Raw genomic sequence first — 20075 nt, forward strand, 5'->3', positions numbered from 1 at the left:
TAAGTCAAAAATATCATGGTCCCTTTTTTCCACTTCTCCACAATCACATTTTCAGTTTTTCTTTGTAGTCTCTCAAGGACCTTGTAATGTGATAGTTGATTTTTAGTGTTTTTTTTTTTTTAAAAATATAATTACGCGTACCGTACGCGTACGGTAAAAAAAAAAAAAAAAAAAAAGTTTTAAAAACATATATAAAAAATAGATGAAAGGTAAGGTTGGCTCTTAAAAGAGCCGTTGTGTTCATGCAGGGACAGAGGAAAGAAAGAATGGGAATATTAGACGGTACGACAAGTGTGCTGATCTATTTTATTGTTCACTAGGGAAATACTGGTCTCCCTATAACAAATTAGATCATGACAAGTGGCGCACCGTATTTCAACCCTCAGAAACCGAGGGTTAATTTCCTGAGGAGAAGAAAAAGGAGATGCTCCCCCCACAGATGAAGGGCTCACCTGACCTGCAGAAGAAGGACTCGGCACTGCAGATGATGGTCCAGGCTGAGCTGCTGTGGATGTGCTTGGTTGATTTACTGAAGGGTTACCTTCAGTAAGTCGAGCATGTGTCCTTCTGTGTACATCCTTAAGGTGTCTCATCATGGTGTGATTCCCGAAGGAATACTTCCTGTCGGGATTCCCTCTTGAAAGTACACGGCCACACAGCTTACAAGTCACTAAGGGTGCATTTACCTTTTGCTGGCCCTCTGGAAAAGAAAAATACTCCCATATGAAAGAGGTCTTTTGTTTCCTCGCTCTCTGCCTCAAGGTAGTGCTGCTAGCCTCACTCTCAGAAGGGCTCTGCTGTTCTGCCATCGTATCACAAAGACAACCCAGCTCCTTCTCCTAAGGGATCACAAGCAGAAATGAGGGGAATGGGTGTGGTGTAGGAGAGTTGAAAGTAGTTTCAACCAATCAAAAGTTGTGTTTCATGATCACATGACCAACCGTACGCTTACGGTGCGCTTACGGTGCGCTTACGGCAAAAGTACGCATGCGCGTAACAGTCACTCCCCAACACTTCCGCGTAACGTGCGCGTGTAGCGTACACGCGTACGCGCCCCACGCGCAGTACGTGCGGCTACGCAAATTGCGTAACTATACGCAAACAGCGCAGATAAATTACGGACATTGCGTAAACCGTACGCTTACCGTAAGCTTACCGTACGCGCACTAAAAAAAAAAAAAAAAAAAATATTTTCAAAGTTATACTAATATATCTTACCTGTTTGGTAAAAAAAAATCTTGCAATATTGCAGATTTTAAAGAAAAAAAACATAGTGTTTTAAGAGAATAAAAAGTTAAAAAAAAACTTGTTTTTTTTAAAAAAAACACATTTAATATAAGAATTTATAAAAAAAAAAAAAATCAATAAAAAAAAATATGGGAATCACATATGTTATAGCTAAGAATTAGCATTTAAAAAACCATACAAATTCACTGAAAAAACCATGGGTTTCACACACGTTATAGTTAGAAATTAGCATTTAAAAAACCTTGCAAATTCACTGAAAAAACCATAGGTTTCACACATGTTATAGTTAGGAATTAGCATTTAAAAAACCTTGCAAATTCAGTGAAAAAACCAAAGGTTTCACACATGTTATAGTTAGCTGGACATTTCACTCGTAAAAAAACAATGAAATTCCCCCGTTATAGTTAGTTCAGCTAACTATAACTCGCACGCCCGCAATGCACTGCTGATGACGTCACATATTACATCACTCATGACATGGTCACTGACATCACTCATGACATCACTGATGACATCTCAAATGACATCACTGATGACATCACTGATGACATCATCCTTGTGATAGAGTGGCCGACCTCCTCTTCCCCTAATATAACCTTTGATACACACATTCAAAAATAGAGACTGAAATTTTCAAAACAATGGACATACCAATACCAGTTACAAGAACCTCTTAAGTAATTCTAAGAACCACATACACATCCACTCATTCACTAACAGTCCTATACAGTCACTCATACATGCACTCACTCATCATATTTACTCATACACCTATACATCCTGTTACACAATGCCACTCATCCATAGAGTTACTCACACATACTCACTCATGCTAATAAAGAAACAAACATACATTTATTAGCTTATACAGTTATACACACACCACCACACTTACTTCTACGGAAACTTACACATACTTAGTCTTATAAACAATCACTTATAGAAACACATACTTATTCATACAGGAACTCTTTCAATCTCTCACTCTCACATATACTCACTTATATACACCAATAGTCACATATACTAGTTTAAAACATATGTAGTTACTCATAAAGACACTATTGAGACAGTCATTCACTCACTAACACAACCATTCACACACTCATCCACCCATACAGTCCTGCACACATGCTGTCTTCAACACATACAAAGAGTGAATCACTCATTCATGCACCTATGCACTACATAATACCCCCCACCGAACCATACAGACACTCAGACTGATACTCAAAAAACAACTAATAACCTATATAGACACCCATGAAGCTACTCACCAACCCATGCAGCCACTTATACACAAAGTGAGAGACTGATACAGATATTTTCATATTTAAACATTACTCAGTAAGCCATGTATTCACTATGATACACTTAATCAGTCAGTAACACAATACATTTTTCAAAAACAAAGCATCCATTTAGACACTTATATACCCATTTATTCTTCCATTGACCTTGAGATATACATATATAAAACATATTTAATTTTCAGAAAAACACACGTTCACTGGATGATGTCATCAGTGATGTCATCAGTGATGTCATTTGAGATGTCATCAGTGATGTCATGAGTGATGTCAGTGACCATGTCATGAGTGATGTAATATGTGACGTCATCAGCAGTGCATTGCGGGCGCACAAGTTATAGTTAGCTGAACTAACTAACTATAACGGGGGAATTTCATTGGTTTTTTACGAGTGAAATGTCCAGCTAACTATAACATGTGTGAAACCTTTGGTTTTTTCACTGAATATATATATACACACACACATATATATACACACACACATATATATATATTCACACATATATATATTCACTGAAAAAACCATAGGTTTAACACATGTTATAGTTAGCTGGACATTTCACTCGTAAAAAACCAATGAAATTCCCCCGTTATAGTTAGTTCAGCTAACTATAACTCGCGCGCCCGCAATCCACTGCTGATGACGTCACATATTACATCACTCATGACATGGTCAGTGACATCACTCATGACATCACTGATGACATCTCAAATGACATCACTGATGGCATCACTGATGATGTCATCCATGTGAAAAATTTGCACATCTTCTCACACCCTAATATCAACTTTGATACACCAACTCAAAATTTAAGAGTTCCATTCTCAAAACCATACAGACTGCAATACCAATAGCTACATACCCACTTATTAACTCTTAGGTCTACATACACCTCCACTCATTCACCTGTACAGTCACTCATACTTACAGTCACTCCATACAAGACGGATGTATGTCGTTACAACGCACACTTTTACAACGCATGCACTTACAACGCATTTTTTACAACGCAAAATCCATTACAACGCATTCCATTACATCGCAGGACACTACAACGCATTTTTAAAAACTACCTTTACAACGCATTCCATTACAACGCATACTACCTTTACAACGCATACCATTACAACGCATTATATTAAATTGCATTTAAGGTAAGTATTAGATAGTATAGGGGTAAAAATTACTTTTCTAACTCCAGGGGGTGCAACAGTAGGGTAAGTGTTGGATAGTATAGGGGTAAAAATTACTATTCTAACTCCAGGGGGTGCAACAGTAGGGTAAGTGTTGGATAGTATAGGGGTAAAAATTACTATTCTAACTCCAGGGGGTGCAACAGTAGGGAAAGTGTTGGATAGTATAGGGGTAAAAATTACTATTCTAACTCCAGGGGGTGCAACAGTAGGGTAAGTGTTGGATAGTATAGGGGTAAAAATTACTATTCTAACTCCAGGGGGTGCAACAGTAGGGTAAGTGTTGGATAGTATAGGGGTACAAATTACTATTCTAACTCCAGGGGGTGCAACAGTAGGGAAAGTGTTGGATAGTATAGGGGTAAAAATTACTATTCTAACTCCAGGGGGTGCAACAGTAGGGTAAGTGTTGGATAGTATAGGGGTAAAAATTACTATTCTAACTCCAGGGGGTGCAACAGTAGGGTAAGTGTTGGATAGTATTGGGGTAAAAATTACTATTCTAACTCCAGGGGGTGCAACAGTAGGGTAAGTGTTGGATAGTATAGGGGTAAAAATTACTATTCTAACTCCAGGGAGTGCAACAGTAGGGTAAGTGTTGGATAGTATAGGGGTAAAAATTACTATTCTAACTCCAGGGGGTGCAACAGTAGGGTAAGTGTTGGATAGTGTAGTGTAATATTATGCGTTGTAATGGTATGCGTTGTAAAGGTAGTATGCGTTGTAATGGAATGCGTTGTAAAGGTAGTTTTTAAAAATGCGTTGTAGTGTCCTGCGATGTAATGGAATGCGTTGTAATGGATTTTGCGTTGTAAAAAATGCGTTGTAAGTGTAGTGCGTTGTAAAAGTTGCGTTGTAAAGGTTGTTCCCCATACAAGACTATCATATTCATTTATACACCTATATAGACACTCACACACTACCAATCATCCATAGAGGTACTCTCACACCTAGTCAGTCATGCAAATAATCACACTCCCATTTACTCACCTATGTGGTTATACACACTCAAGTTCACTTAGTCATAAAAAAAGTTCCACATTCTTACCTTCTTATAGAATCATTCATACAAGCACACACTCATCCATACAGTCACTTTCACAATCACACACTCTCATATCTACTCATTTATAAACTGTTACACGCACATATACTGCCTTTTACATATGTAGTTAGTCACAAATGTACTACTGAGATATACATTCAATGCCAAACACACCCATACATACACTCACTCAACCATACAGTCCATCACAGATGCACTCTTAAAACCATGCACCCTTAGAATCACCCACTCAGACATTTATGCATAGAGTCACACATTCCCTACCCACACAAACACTTAGGCACCCATACAGATACTTAGACAACCAATCAATAACCCATATAGTCACTCATATAGCTATTCACAAAACCATGCAGCCACTTATACACCACCAACAGACACATACAGTCATTCACACAGTTTAGTCACTAGTCTGCAATAAGATACATTTAATGACTCACTTAAAGAGTCAGTTACGCACCTAGAAAATCATCCATTCACACACTTATATACCCACAACGCCCCTGAAACCTATGGTTTTTTCAGTGAATTTCTAAGGTTTTTTAAATGTCAATTCCTAACTATAATGCCCCTGAAACCTATGGTTTTTTCAGTGAATTTCAAAGGTTTTTTAAATGCCAATTCCTAACTATAACGTGCATGAAACTAAGTTTTTTCAGTGAATTTCAAAGGTTTTTTAAATGCTAATTCCTATCTATAGCTTATCTCTAAAGATATCATGTTTAATGATTTTCATTGTATTTCTATATTTTTCAAATTCAGTGTGTCAATTTCATTCATTATGTTTTTTGAAATTCTTTTTTAACACTATTTTTTTAACGTATTTTTAGTTAAATATTTTCAAAATTAGAAACATATTATTTGTTTTTATTGGGTTTTTCAAACATATTTTTTTATATTTTTTAAAATATTTTTTAACTATATGTTCAAAACTTTATGTTATATTTTTTTTCCATGTGTTTTCGATCCGCGCACCCTATGCACACCGTTCTCGATCCCTACGCGATAACATCCGTGCTTGGTATGCGTTGGGTACGTGTTTAGTGCGCGATCGCAATGCGACCGGTACGCGACTCCCAGCCTATACGCGACACGTTCGATGTACGTAACACGACATTTACACACTTCCACGATGCGTCATCTGCGTCTATGACGCGGTAGGTGCGCGGATCCCGCGAAATATTTAGCATTAAAAAAAACATATATATGTATTTCATGTGAATATTAATTGAAGACAAACTCTAAACTAGTCTTAAAAGCAATATATTTTTACATCTAATTCTATATTTCTTTTTAATTCAATTTTGCGGATGCGCGCTGGGTGAGTGATGCATAAGCGCAGGGTGCGCGGATCCCATGTGACCTGCAAAAAAAGAGATTTGATTGGTTCATTACACTTCCTGTTCTTACTATTGAAAGACCCCACCCAATTCAATCATTCTTCTTTGACCTTCTTTGGAGGAGCATCTCTTTGCAGAGAAGAAGATTTTTTTAGACTAAGTTTACACTTAGCTCTAACTTTTTTCAACCAAAAATGGCTTCAGGCCAGCAGGCATCACCTGCATCTCCTCATACATCTGAGGATACATTTTTGGAGGAGACACCATGCTCACCACATTTTTCATCTTCCCGAGGGGCAAACGAAGACCAATGCCACCTTGGTCACGTGCAAGATTTGCAAAAAAATGCTGTCTCGAAGGGATTCTAACAAAAAATACTCTTGTGGGACGGCTAGTATGATGAGGCACCTGCGGACCCTTCATCCTAACAATCTTGCACGAGAAGAATGCCGACGGATGAGAGACACTCCTGCTCCTGCGCCTTCCACCTCATCGCAGCTGAGCACTTCAAGAGTGCATCCATCAGCCCATAATTTGGACATCCGTCCTCAATTTCAATTTTTAAAAGTGCTCTGCACTAAGTGCAATGCGACTTTGTGCTATGGTGAGCAGACGATTGATCTGATCTGCCGCTGGCAAGAAAGTCCCAATTGCTAGGTTTTTTTTTTTTTGTTCCCTGAAGTTCATTGTTTGGTTCCTCCTGTTTTTTTTTTTTTTGCAGAAAAACCAATAAAATTTAAAAATTGTTCAGAAAACCCAAAAAAATATATAAAAGAAGAAAGAAGAAACAAAAAAAGTTCTTCTAAGAACTAACTTTCCTGGTTTAAAAAAAGAGCTACATTTCTTTGTTAGTGTGTGAAAGTTTAGATGAATGTATGTGTAGTACGTAATTGACTGAATGAATGCATTAGTAGCGTATGGTGAATGTATAAGTGCAGAACTATGAGGAAGTGCTGCAGCATCACACAGTAACCTCTTTAACTGCAGTGTACTGTAGTACTTCCGAAGCACAGGGATGCAACATATGTACATAAATATGTTGCAAATCTATGCTTCCCTCTGCACGGCTGCTTAAAATGCAGCCATGTGGTGACACAGGCACTCTTGCACCATAGTGCAAGGATATCTGTGTCATGTGCTGTTTGTTTTTGTGCTGGAAGACACACCTTCCTGCACAAAAACAATCAGTAAAGGGATTTTTCTCCTTCAATGTATGCTGAGCATTTTAGCATGCATTGAAGATGTAAAAATGTGGAGAAATGAAAATAATTCTCCTTGTTGTGCTTTCCTACACCAATTTTAGAATGGTGCAGCATTCACACATATCGAGATTAATGATTTCTGATAAATCTAGAGATGTGTCTTGTTCTATGAGTATTCAGTGCAATCATGCACAACAACACTTATAGAACATCCTTTCAACGCAAAGTGGTGTGTATGATGACGTTGTATTTACATGAAGTAGAAAAAGTGTAAATATGAAAGACTGTCTTGTGCAATAACTATGTTACAAAAAGTGTAATTTTTCTGTTTTAAAAATTGCTTGCGAATGATAGAAGGTAAGCACAGAGTTTTGTCTGCAAAGATGCTCAAAGAAGAATGATTGAAATGATTGCGGTCCTTCAATGGGAAATATTATGAACCCCTCAAATCTATTTTTTTGCAGGTCACATGATATCTGATTATGATCAGATTTTAAAACTACATAGGTATAAACAGAGTGTTTTTAGAAACGTGTTTCAACTTTGTAGCTTCTTGCAGACCCTCACAGTCTGCATATTGAAACTTAGTTATACTTACCTTCAGAGTAAGAGGAATAAAAAATGGAATACATTTTTTCCGAATTTTCATTGCAATCTAAATTGGTATAAATTGCTTAATTTGGATCTGTGAAAGAAAAGAAAAAAAATATATAACATGTAATATTACATTTTTTACAACACAGCTTAATTTCCACAAAGTAATTTGTTTGCCTTTTTTGCTGTTCTCAGAATATATTGAATTTCACTAGAAATAGTGATTTCAATCGGACTCATCACTTAACAGCAGGCAAAAAAAAACCAATCAGAAAGATTGTTAAAAAAAAACCAACATGCTATTCTCAGTAAAATACCAGAAAATATAAATCACACATATATGAAATACTTATGGCTAACAAAATTTTCTAACTTTAACTTATAAAAACTGTAAATATTGCCGCTTTAAAATATTCACCGAATCAATGACCACCAAAAAGTCCATAATTCAAAAATATACCTTTCCTTGAGGCCAAATGGTATTTTTGCACTCCTTCTTTATGTAAATTGTCCAATGGTAGTCCTATTAAATTATGATAATGAATTCCTCAGAAAATGAATTATCTTCCTAAAACTTTGACTTTAAAAATATTGGGTAGGAATTTTGTAATTCCCTAGGCAAACGTTTACAAACCAACTGAGAATTGTTACAAAGTGACCAGCCTTTGTCACATTTTAGATAGGCAGTGTAATGTCCAGATGTGGTGGAAGGACCATCATGGAAAATTCTAGCAATTGCTACAAAAGTCCTTCCTGATATTGATAGTTGTGCTGTTACAAATAGCTTTATTAAGGTACCCAATTTTCTTCCGTCAGCTGTACAATGTTGCATCATTAAAATTATGTATTTTCCATATTTTGTTAAACAATAATGTGGAGAACATTTCTGATTTACATTGCCTACACTCCATGTTTTGATTTGCATCTTTAACTAATTTATTGAAAGACACTGATTTACAGTCTGGTAATGTTAAATACAGAAATCTCTCAGTGTCTACATTGGTGCTACATGTATACATACAATTTTCACGATCATGTTCCCATTTGTAAGCAAGGCCAAAAATATTTTCTATTTCTACACCTTCATTTTCAAAAATGGTAAGCATATACATTAAGAATTCCTGAGCATCTTGTTGGATATTTTGTGAAAATTGTGTAGAATTAGAACACACATCCAAAACACTACGAACATCTGAAACAGATTGTATTTTACTTATATCTGTTGTCAATTTTTCATAAACAGAATGCAACAGAGAACAAAATCTTTTTTGCCGATTCTGCATAATTTATTCTCGCAAACTTTCCAGATAAAAAACAACATTGACCACTACATTAGCATAGCAGTTGACACCTGAACTATTTTCAAACTGATAACCAACAATCTCTTCAACAGTGTCCAATTTCTTTTTACCTGCAATCACAACATTATCTTGTTCTTTTCCTTTCTTGACACCTTCAGAATAGATATTCTCGAACCTTCTTTTTCGACCAACCACACGCTTTTCAAATACAGGATATTGACCTAAATTGGGAGCTTACACCCTTCTTAACCTATTATACTCTTTTACACAGTTTGCATCTGCAGTAACCTTCGTCTCATCAAAATCAATCAAAACAAACCAGATAATGTTCTGACTTGTGACAAAGCTACATATGCCATACCCTCTTTAAATACGGTAGATCCAATGTTCACCAATGCACTGTCTACACTTAATCTTTGAGATTTATGAATAGTCACTGAGTATGCCAGAGAAAATGGAAATTTTCCTACGGAAATATAAATCTTTAACAAGCAAAAAATGAACTGAAAAACGATCAATTTCTTTAACTTTATCAATCTGATCAAATTTAATTTTTAAAAATTCAATTCCTTCTTTTTTCTGATAATTCACAAAATCCACCACTTTACCCATTGCTCCATTAACTAAACCTTTCTCTACATCCAAATTACGCCTTAAAATTACCCGACAGTTTACACACGCATATAGTGTCTTTTCTAAACCAGCAGTTTTAGATATTTTTTTTTCTATACAATCCAGTTTTGATCTCAACTTTCCCATCAAAATAATAGTGATTCCTTCATGCTGTATTTTATTGATGAAAGAACAGAAAGCAAGCCAATGCTGCGTGTCAATTTACCTACAATTCCCGTGACTTGAATGAAACAAGAGCACTGACAACCAATTATTTCGTTGGATTTAATCCTGTGAAAAATCTTTTTAGTTCACGTTCAGAAACATTTAAAACTGAAACAGTACATATTCATTGCACAACACATAAAGAACTTAACTTGAAGGTGACAATATTGGAAACATTTAGACACCACTGTGTTCATTCATACACTCGCCCATAAGGCCAACATTCATACCGCTCATACTACTCATGCATCCACAATAACATACAACATACGACAGAAATCTACAATTAATAATCTTTACACATAGGCCATAAAACCACTACTGTACATAATGATGGGGCTTAATGCTGTTTTTTACAAGATTGACCGTAGAAAAGACAAGGTCTACACGTTTCGAATCCCTTAGTTGGCAGGGATTCTCATCAGGACCGACATTGGACTGCAAACAAAGCAGAGAAGAAAGATTTACTAAGCTGGCCCACTTTGTGAGTGAACAACCGCATGGTCAAAAAGGGAGTCTTACCTTAGTCTAAGGAACGGAGAACTCAGCCACAACTCTAAAGAAAAAGGAAAGCCAACTTGGTTACCTATTTCTGTGAAGTCAAATCTAGATCGCCACCTTGGTAGTTGTTAGACCTGGCACCTTGGCGTGAGTCTCCCTTCCTCTTTTTGTCGCTGTGCCTCATGTGTTTTTATGGTGTTGGCCGCTCAGCGCGCTGTGCCACTGCCAACCAGTGTCACGGTGCGAGTGCTCCCTAGGTAAATTGTATATGTTGGTTGGATTCCATGATTGGATTGTTTGATTTACTGTCAGACCCCAGTAAAGTGCGCCGGGGGCGCCAGGGCATGTAAATGCGAACCCCGCTGGTGGGCTTGCAGCACTGGTTGTGCCACCCACAGAAGCGGCCGGTAAAATATATCTAAGGTCTGCCATCGCAGAACCTGCGTGCAGTCTGGTACTGACACGCCGACCGACAAGTGCCCACACTTGCCGGTCCCTGAAACCTTCCCTTAGCTGCATGTTAGTCACCCCTCTGGTAGGCCCACGGGCAGGGTGCATTGTACGCCTAAGGTAGGACACGCCTGGATGCGTGGCATGTCCTAGTAGTGAATTACCGCCATCTTGTTGTTCACTACTGCAAGGCTACCCTGTTCTCATAGGCCAGTATGGGCGGCCTGGATTATTACACCTTATGATCCTAACCGACCCAGGGAACATGGTAGGAGATCGAGTTTAGTATGCCTGAACTCGGAATAATAAGGTACATCTTTTCGCAAGGTTTATTTTAATATTCCGGGTTTGCAAATGCCGCTTTTAGAAAATTGGCCTTTGCTTGCCTAAACCTTTCAGCCGCCTCTGCGTGTTGTGTATCTGATGTCTGGCTGGTGTGAGTGACAGGGCTGGGGGAACCCAGATGGGCAGGGCTAGGCAGCCTGGTTTGAATAGGACGATCGACAGGTAGATGGGTGGGAGGAGTGCTCCTAGGTTCTGAATAGGACAGTGCTCCGCTACCTCGATGCCGGCTCCACCCCCTGTGGAGCGTCTGATGACTCTGCCCTGCACTCTGAAAGGAGAAGCCTGCATCACGTAAACAAAGTGCTCAGAAACCGGACTGAACTAGGCAAGGGCCCCCCTGGCCTGGGAGAACAAAAGATTTGTGGTATAAATGGAGGAGCCCTGCTCCTAAGAAAGTAGATCCGCTTTTGACCAAGAAGAATCTCTGCCTGAGGAGGAGGCACCGGGAAAGCTATAGGAGGAAGACTGTCCCTATCCTGGGGGATTGGACTGCAGTGGTGACCTTGCTGCCAAAGGAGAGAAGAGAAACTGTTGCTGAAGACTTTTACTTTACTTTTACTTTCAAGACTTGTGCTTTTCCAAAAATGATCTCCAAGGGCTTGGAACTGAGCTTGCCCCCTGAACTGAGCCCCAGGACCATTGGGCTCTACCTGATCTTCACTCGCCTGCTGCTGGACTGTGGTGTCCTTTCCCTCACCGGAGCTGTGACCCTCGTGCCCAGTCCCTTCCTGAGCCGTGACCAGGACTGCTTAGCCGCCCCCGCCTTGGGAAGAGCCTCGCTCGATCGGAGCCGCTCCCCCTACGCTGTGCTGGGCTGCCCCGTCACCTCGCTCGTGGAGGCTCGCTGTGCACCTTCACCCTCCCGCCGGAATCGGCGTTTGTGAGCATCTCCAAGCCTCGGACGGCCCGGACGCATCGGCGTGCCCGGCTGCCCCGCTTTGTTCACCCGCCACCTGCAACACCCCGCTCCTGTCGTGAGCCTGAAGATCAGACCCCCCATCGTGAAGTGTGGGAGCCCCGGACGCCGCCTCGCTCTTCTGTCGAAGAGCCGCTGAAATCCCGCACCCGCCTTTGCGTCAAGAAACAAGGTACTGTACTTACGAACTCGACCGCGAGCTCGCATCGGATCCAGGGTCCGCAACGTTCTTATTTCCCTGTCATCTGCTGTGTGCTCCCCGGGCGCTGCCTCAGCACGAAGTGCGCTGAGGCCTACAGTTACCTTGTGCCCGCCTAAAGAACTTTCTGTAAAACCAAGAGAACTTGACCGTATTTCCAAGAATTGTGGCCCCATCAGTTCAACGTTACTGGGCCTTGTATTTGAATCTGCTGAAACTACATAAAAGCTTATTTTTATATACCTCCTGATTGGTGTCCGTTTGTGGTGCATGCAAGGGGTTTACTGTATGTGTAATTGCATTTGCTTAACCGTGTACGCCTGAGACTTAGCCTAGACTGCTCGCGCCACGCACCTAGAGGGTGAGCAGGGGTTATTCTGGGGAGTGATCCTTCGCCCTGACAAGAAGTAAAGGGTCCCTGCTTGTTGTGGGTTCACACCTGCGTCAACCAGAGCCCCCTCATTTCTAACATTGGTGGCAGCGGTGAGGATTTACGGATTTGCATTTGTGGTTTGCGTATAGTGAATCACTGATCACCACGTAGTGAGAGCAGACCAGTAACACAGCCACAAGGCTAGCATTTGTTTTTGTTTTTCCAAGAGTCTCCGTTGTTAGAGCCATGCCTGGTTCACTTTCCGCCGGAAGGGCGGCTTCCATAATCTCTGGATTTGAAGACGTAGATTGGGAAGAAGGCGCACTTCTGGATCGTACCAATGAAGACTTGAAAGGTCTTTGCTCCAAGTTCAGGATTGCCCAAACTGGATTGAAGAAGAAGGAGCAATTTGTGAAGGCGCTGAGGGCCTGGTATGAGTCAAAGGCACCAGAGAATCAGGTGGAAGTGGTTCCACCAGAAAGTGTCCATGAGTTTGGCAGGTGCCTGTCGCCGGAAGAGTTGGCAGACAGTGCCGCAACCCGGGCACACGAGGTGGAAATGGCAAAACTTCATGGGCAGATGGATATGGAAAAACAAAGATTAGCCATGGAAGAAAAGAAACTACAATTAGAGCATGACATGAAGCTGAGGGAGCTGGAGCTGAAAGCAAAAAGTTTGGAGCTTAATCCCTCTGGTGGCAGCACACCGCCAGTACCGGCGGAACCAAGAGTTTATATTCCCAAGGATGTAGTGAAGGAGTTCTTCAGGAATGACGACATCGGGCAGTGGTTCAGAGCCTACGAGGTAGCCATGTCTTCCCACCGGGTCCCTGAGAAAGATTGGGGAGCGGGGTTGTGGGGAAGGTTCCTGAGTGAAGGGCGGGACACACTGTTAGATTTACCTGTTGATGTTCGTAATTCTTATGCCCATATGAAGGAAGCATTGATGGCTAGGTATGGGTTGACCCCTGAGTTATATAGACAGAGGTTCAGGGGTTGCACTAAGATTCCCAATAGTACGTATGTGGAGTATGTGACTTTCTTTTGCAGAGCGCTGGATGGTTGGGTAAAGGGTAGTAAGGTGAATGATTATCAAGGGCTTCTTGATTTAATGGCATGGGAGCACTTGTCCAGTAATTGTTTTCCTGAGCTACGCCAGCACCTGATCGATAGTAAGCTGACTAACCCGAGGAAGCTTGCTGAGGAGGCGGACCGCTGGGTCAGTACCAGGGTCCACAAGGGTACCGTGGGAGATTCCGCCAAAGGTGGGCAGGGTCCCCAGCAGAAGAGTGGGGGGGACAGGGGTAAACAGAAGCAGTTCCAAAAAGGGCCCCAAAATAGTCCCCAAGGGAACCAAGGGAAGGATTCTCAGCCTCCCCCACCCCAGAAACCGACCGGGGCCCCGACAGGTCCTCCTGTTCCAAAGGGGCCCGTAAGATGTTACAGGTGTAACAATTTGGGGCATTTTGCCTCTGATGTAAAGTGTCCATTGTTTGGTAAACCAGCACCCACTGGTGCTCCACCCCGGCAGGTGACTAGTGTAGCCTTGGGGGAGGAGAGGGATGTCCAAGGTGGGTGGGGTCCCGCAGAGATGTCCCTGGTCTCGCTAGGAGACCGTGAAGTGGTCCCTCCAACCCAGCTGCCTGAGAACACTAAGAAGTACAGGCAGTGGGTGACCATAAATGGCCATAGGGTGGAAGCTCTTAGAGATACAGGAGCCAGTGTGACGGCTGTCCGGTGTCACCTGGTGTCTCAGGAGCAGGTGGTCCCCAATGCATTCTATCCCGTTGTTGCCGCTGACAACACAGAGAGACACTGCAAGGTGGCTCAGGTTCCCTTTGAGTGGGGGGGGGTCTCTGGTACTCTTCAGGTAGCTGTGAGGCCCGCCATGCCTGTAGACTGTTTGTTAGGGAACGATTTGGAGAGCTCACCTTGGGCTAAGGTGGAGCGGAGTGCTCACCTGGAGATGTTGGGTATGCCGGATTGGGCGTGTGTCACCACACGGTCCATGGCAGCCAGTAGAGGTACTCAAGAGGTCCTGGAGCCTGAGAGGGAGGCCCAGGAACCGGCCTCAGAGAGAAGGAGCAAGGGGCGCGGGAAGCCGGCCCCTGAAGTTCCCACGGTCCAGGAGGAAGCAGACCTTGAGGGGGATGCCCTGGAGCCTACAGGGGAGCAGATAGCTGAGCTGGGAGACCTGCCGGAGCTGACCCATTGGCAGCAGGAAGGGGGTCCCACCAGGGAGGACTTTTGCAAGGCACAGAAGGAGTGCCCTTCTCTCGTGGGTATGCGGCAGCAGGCTGCAGACCAGGCCGCAGGTGATCAGTCAGGATCGCATTTCGTTTACTGGGAGAACGACCTCCTATATACAGAGCCTAAGGTTGCTGAGCCTGGGTCAGCCCGTGCGCTGGTGGTACCCCAGGACTTCAGAGCCTTCCTACTGGGGCTGGCTCACGATGTGCCATTGGCAGGGCATTTGGGGCAGGACAAGACCTTTGAAAGGCTTGTCACCCACTTTTATTGGCCTCAAATGCGCAGGAGTTCCGTTACTCACTGCAGGACATGCCAGACTTGCCAGGCAAGTGGAAAGAGTGGAAGGAAGCAGAAGGCTCCACTCCAGCCATTCCCTGTGGTCGGTACCCCATTCCAGCGAGTGGGGATTGACATTGTAGGGCCACTGGACCCCAAGACAGCGATGGGCAATAGGTTCATCCTGGTCCTGGTGGACCATGCCACCCGGTACCCGGAAGCCATTCCTCTGAGGACAGTGACGGCCCCCGTGGTGGGACGTGCACTGATGGGAATTTTCTCCCGAGTGGGATTCCCTCTAGAGGTGGTGTCTGACCGAGGTACCAATTTCATGTCCAAGTACATGAAATCTCTTTGGCAAGAGTGTGGTGTAACCTACAAGTTCACCACCCCTTACCACCCCCAAGGAAACGGGTTGGTTGAGAGATTCAACCGAACCCTCAAAGGCATGATAATGGGCCTAGAAGGAGCCATGAGGCGTAAGTGGGACGTCCTCTTACCATGCCTTCTCTTCGCTTACCGTGAGGTGCCACAGAAGTCTCTGGGGTTCAGTCCCTTTGAGCTTCTGTATGGTCACCCAGTCAGAGGACCTCTAAGTCTGGTCAAAGAAGGCTGGGAGCAATCTCCCAGGAAACCTCCCCAGAATGTATATAGTTACATGCTGGCCTTCAGGAATCAGACTAGGCGATTCAGGCAACTTGCTGAGGCAAATCTGGAAGCCAGCCAGGAGGAGATGAAGCGGTGGTACGACCAGAATGCCACTCTGGTAGAGCTTCAGCCTGGACAGAAAGTATGGGTCTTGGCCCCCGTGGAGCCGTGTGCGCTCCAGGATAAGTGGACCGGTCCCTTTGAGGTGGTGGAGCGCAAGAGTCCTGTTACCTACGTGGTGGACCTGAAGTCTCCTAGGAACCCCTTAAGGGTCCTACATGTCAACCGCCTCAAGCCCCACTTGGAGAGGTCCCAAGTGGGCATGCTCTTGGCAACAGATGCTGGAATGGAAGAGGAGACAGAACCTCTTCCTGACCTCCTGTCAGCCAAGGAGCAAGATGGGTCAGTGGATGGTGTCATCCTCTCTTCCACCCTGACCCCTGAGCAACAGAATGATTGTCGCCAGCTGCTGGGACAGTTTTCTGACCTGTTTTCCCTGGTCCCTGGTGTCACTGATTGGTGCGTCCATGATGTGGACACTGGGGATAGTCCACCTGTGCGGCACAAGGCCTACAGGGTGACTGACAGGGTGAGGACATGCATCAAGGAGGAGGTCTCCAAGATGTTTGCCCTCGGGGTAATTGATTCTTCTAGCAGTCCTTGGGCCAGCCCCGTGGTCTTGGTCCCAAAGGCTGCAGCGCCGGGAGCCACACCCGAACTCCGGTTCTGTGTGGACTACAGAGGACTCAATTCGGTCACTAGGACCGACGCACACCCCATCCCCAGAGCTGATGAGCTCATCGATCGGCTAGGGGCTGCCAACTACCTCAGCACGTTTGATTTAACGTCTGGGTATTGGCAGATCGCCTTGACCGAGGGGGCCAAAGAGAGGTCAGCATTTTCCACCCCAGATGGGCACTACCAGTTCCGGGTTATGCCATTTGGGATGAAGAATGCCCCTGCCACCTTCCAGAGATTGGTCAACCAGGTGTTGGCTGGGCTGGATTCGTTCAGTGCAGCCTACCTGGATGACATCGCAGTGTTCAGCTCCACTTGGGAGGAACACTTGCGTCACCTCTGGGAAGTGTTGATGGCGCTGCGCAAGGCAGGCCTCACGATCAAGGCGAGTAAGTGCCAGATCGGGCAGGGTTCCGTGGTGTACTTGGGACACCAAGTTGGGAGTGGCCAGGTGGCACCCCTCCAACCCAAGATAGAAACCATCCTGAATTGGGAGGCACCCAAAACCCAGACGGAGGTGAGAGCCTTCCTAGGTCTCACCGGGTACTACAGGAGGTTTGTCAAGGGGTATGGCAACATGGTTGCCCCCTTGACAGCGCTGACTTCAAAGAAGCAGCCCAGGAAAGTGATCTGGACTGACACCTGTCAGAAAGCTTTTGAGGCCTTGAAAACTGCTATGTGCACGGCGCCCGTGCTCTTGGCTCCCAACTTCTCCAAAGAGTTTATCGTTCAGACAGACGCTTCAGAGCATGGTGTGGGGGCTGTTCTTTCACAGATTAATGAGGAGGGCCTAGATCAACCCGGAGCCTTTCTTAGCAGGAGGTTACTTCCGCGGGAACAGAGGTGGAGTGCTATTGAGCGTGAGGCATTTGCTGTGGTCTGGGCGCTGAAGAAGCTAAGACCCTACTTGTTTGGGTCTCACTTCCGGGTTCAGACGGACCACAGGCCCCTCAGATGGTTGATGCATATGAGGGGTGAGAATCCAAAGCTGTTGAGGTGGTCCATTTCCCTACAGGGTATGGATTTCACGGTGGAACATCGCCCTGGTACAGATCACGCCAATGCTGACGGTCTGTCCAGATTTTTCCGCCTTAGTGATGAGGAACTCCCTGGGGTAGGGTAGTTCTCCCCACTTTTCAGCTGGAGGGGACACGTGTTAGACCTGGCACCTTGGCGTGAGTCTCCCTTCCTCTTTTTGTCGCTGTGCCTCATGTGTTTTTATGGTGTTGGCCGCTCAGCGCGCTGTGCCACTGCCAACCAGTGTCACGGTGCGAGTGCTCCCTATGTAAATTGTATATGTTGGTTGGATTCCATGATTGGATTGTTTGATTTACTGTCAGACCCCAGTAAAGTGCGCCGGGGGCGCCAGGGCATGTAAATGCGAACCCCGCTGGTGGGCTTGCAGCACTGGTTGTGCCACCCACAGAAGCGGCCGGTAAAATATATCTAAGGTCTGCCATCGCAGAACCTGCGTGCAGTCTGGTACTGACACGCCGACCGACAAGTGCCCACACTTGCCGGTCCCTGAAACCTTCCCTTAGCTGCATGTTAGTCACCCCTCTGGTAGGCCCACGGGCAGGGTGCATTGTACGCCTAAGGTAGGACACGCCTGGATGCGTGGCATGTCCTAGTAGTGAATTACCGCCATCTTGTTGTTCACTACTGCAAGGCTACCCTGTTCTCATAGGCCAGTATGGGCCGCCTGGATTATTACACCTTATGATCCTAACCGACCCAGGGAACATGGTAGGAGATCGAGTTTAGTATGCCTGAACTCGGAATAATAAGGTACATCTTTTCGCAAGGTTTATTTTAATATTCCGGGTTTGCAAATGCCGCTTTTAGAAAATTGGCCTTTGCTTGCCTAAACCTTTCAGCCGCCTCTGCGTGTTGTGTATCTGATGTCTGGCTGGTGTGAGTGACAGGGCTGGGGGAACCCAGATGGGCAGGGCTAGGCAGCCTGGTATGAATAGGACGATCAACAGGTAGATGGGTGGGAGGAGTGCTCCTAGGTTCTGAATAGGACAGTGCTCCGCTACCTCGATGCCGGCTCCACCCCCTGTGGAGCGTCTGATGACTCTGCCCTGCACTCTGAAAGGAGAAGCCTGCATCACGTAAACAAAGTGCTCAGAAACCGGACTGAACTAGGCAAGGGCCCCCCTGGCCTGGGAGAACAAAAGATTTGTGGTATAAATGGAGGAGCCCTGCTCCTAAGAAAGTAGATCCGCTTTTGACCAAGAAGAATCTCTGCCTGAGGAGGAGGCACCGGGAAAGCTGTAGGAGGAAGACTGTCCCTATCCTGGGGGATTGGCCTGCAGTGGTGACCTTGCTGCCAAAGGAGAGAAGAGAAACTGTTGCTGAAGACTTTTACTTTACTTTTACTTTCAAGACTTGTGTTTTTCCAAAAACGATCTCCAAGGGCTTGGAACTGAGCTTGCCCCCTGAACTGAGCCCCAGGACCATTGGGCTCTACCTGATCTTCACTCGCCTGCTGCTGGACTGTGGTGTCCTTTCCCTCGCCGGAGCTGTGACCCTCGTGCCCAGTCCCTCCCTGAGCCGTGACCAGGACTGCTTAGCCGCCCCCGCCTTGGGAAGAGCCTCGCTCGATCGGAGCCGCTCCCCCTACGCTGTGCTGGGCTGCCCCGTCACCTCGCTCGTGGAGGCTCGCTGTGCACCTTCACCCTCCCGCCGGAATCGGCGTTTGTGAGCATCTCCAAGCCTCGGACGGCCCGGACGCATCGGCGTGCCCGGCTGCCCCGCTTTGTTCACCCGCCACCTGCAACACCCCGCTCCTGTCGTGAGCCTGAAGATCAGACCCCCCATCGTGAAGTGTGGGAGCCCCGGACGCCGCCTCGCTCTTCTGTCGAAGAGCCGCTGAAATCCCGCACCCGCCTTTGCGTCAAGAAACAAGGTACTGTACTTACGAACTCGACCGCGAGCTCGCATCGGATCCAGGGTCCGCAACGTTCTTATTTCCCTGTCATCTGCTGTGTGCTCCCCGGGCGCTGCCTCAGCACGAAGTGCGCTGAGGCCTACAGTTACCTTGTGCCCGCCTAAAGAACTTTCTGTAAAACCAAGAGAACTTGACCGTATTTCCAAGAATTGTGGCCCCATCAGTTCAACGTTACTCGGCCTTGTATTTGAATCTGCTGAAACTACATAAAAGCTTATTTTTATATACCTCCTGATTGGTGTCCGTTTGTGGTGCATGCAAGGGGTTTACTGTATGTGTAATTGCATTTGCTTAACCGTGTACGCCTGAGACTTAGCCTAGACTGCTCGCGCCAC

This window comes from Triturus cristatus, chromosome 10 (assembly GCF_964204655.1).
Source record: "Triturus cristatus chromosome 10, aTriCri1.1, whole genome shotgun sequence".
NCBI lineage: Eukaryota > Metazoa > Chordata > Amphibia > Caudata > Salamandridae > Triturus > Triturus cristatus.